The sequence below is a fragment of the Olea europaea genome, unplaced genomic scaffold (genome assembly GCF_002742605.1).
Source record: "Olea europaea var. sylvestris unplaced genomic scaffold, O_europaea_v1 scaffold22951, whole genome shotgun sequence".
In the NCBI taxonomy this organism is placed as follows: Eukaryota; Viridiplantae; Streptophyta; class Magnoliopsida; order Lamiales; family Oleaceae; genus Olea; species Olea europaea.
The window spans coordinates 1-1,726 of NW_019241034.1; the positions used below are offsets into that span (position 1 = coordinate 1).

The window sequence follows — 1,726 nt, forward strand, 5'->3', positions numbered from 1 at the left end:
AATCGGAAAGTAGTCGAAGGTAGACATTGAAGATTCTCAAGTGCTAGATCAGCTTTCAATTTTGCCAACTCCCGTGCCTTATCAATGCCCCCCACAACTCTTGATAATATCAATGGCCTCATCAAGAGAACCAGACTCACAAAACTCAGATTTAATTAGATCCCTCAACTTAGGCTCCATCTCTAGTGCAAATATTACTGGTGCAGTCAAATTTCCTTTCACCAGGTCACTTCCAGAAGGCTTCCCAAGTTGCTCATTAGATTGAGTAAAATCCAATATGTCATCAACAACTTGGAAGGATAAACCGAAATTCTTACCAAACTGATACATCTGATAGCTAATTTCATTGCCGACCGCACTGAAAATGGCAGCTCCTTTGGTGCTAGCAGCAATCAAAGAAGCTGTTTTGTAGTGACTCTTCATCAAATACTCATCCAATTGAACATCACAATCGAACAAACTAGATGCTTGCCTCATTTCACCACTTGCAAAGTCTTTGATGACCTGCAATATAACTACATAGTTAGACATGATTCGACATCAGTTAATTAACTTGCTTCTCCATCGATGTTATTTGGAACACGTTGATCATTTCTTGCAATGCCACAAGATCCCTATTTGATTATAAAAAGGAATGTGGAGTCCAGCTCACCTGGCCGATAAGCTTTATGACTTCAAAATTTTCAAGATTGGCTAGGTAATGCAATGATTGAGCAAAAATAAAATCTCCAGCCAGCACAGCTACTCGTGTACCATATAACTGATGAAGAGTTTCCTTTCCCCTTCGCATGTCACTTTCATCTAGTACATCATCATGTATCAAGCTCGCACTGTGGATCATTTCGATAACCTCAGCTAACTGTCTATGTTCTCTCGTAAGCTCCCTAAACCATTAAAGCATTCAGAAAAACTAAGTGATTGTAGAGAATACTGCAAATTCGCAAATGGAAGATCGATAGTACTTACTTCAAGCCAACAATCTCAGTGGTTGCTCTTGACACTAAAAACACCAAAGCTGGTCTCATCCTCTTGCCACCAGCTCCAAAGATATGCTCAGCACCAGACATCAAAATTGGATTTTCTCCTCCAACAATCTAACAATAATTGTAATGAGATCGGAAGTTTAAAAGATGGACATACAACTTGAAATGCTCTACACTGGAAGTATTGTTATAGCAGATCATCAAACGTAGTAAAAACTGTTGGAAAATATTGGCTAAGGAGGGACAAACAAAACGCCTTGAAATCAACTTGAAACTTCGGCAAAATAATGGCAAGAACTTGATCAAACTTCCTCAGAAATTTTGGCAGGGTAACTTCAAATCAAGATGCTAATAATGCAGCAAAACGACGCAAACCAACATAAGTCGAGGAAAGTGTTGAACACTATTTGATCAAAATTGACACCGAGTTACTTGTTCCAAGTTATACTCAATCAAATTTTTTATTATTTTAAACCAATTCCATCAAAAACTAGAATACATTACGAACACAATCTAAGAAGTATAAAATTATATAATATAGAGACATCTCTTGCCCTTTATAAAAATTTTAAAATTTCGATTAAGGTTTGTTTTCTATAACATATTCTCTATGTCGTCCAAAAACGAATTTATATTTTCCACTTTACCCTTATTATGTGTGAAATATTAAAATATATGTAAACTCTTTTTTTTCTCTTTATCTCATTTCTTAAATGATATATACTTACAGATTAATCAATTTG

The 1,726-nt window shown here is 36.0% G+C and overlaps 1 pseudogene; it reads right to left on the reverse strand.

Moving 5' to 3' along the window:
* Window positions 1–5: 5 nt before the first annotated feature.
* LOC111381357 lies at window positions 6–1,094 on the reverse strand (annotated as a pseudogene).
* Between the last annotated feature and the right edge of the window lie 632 nt (window positions 1,095–1,726).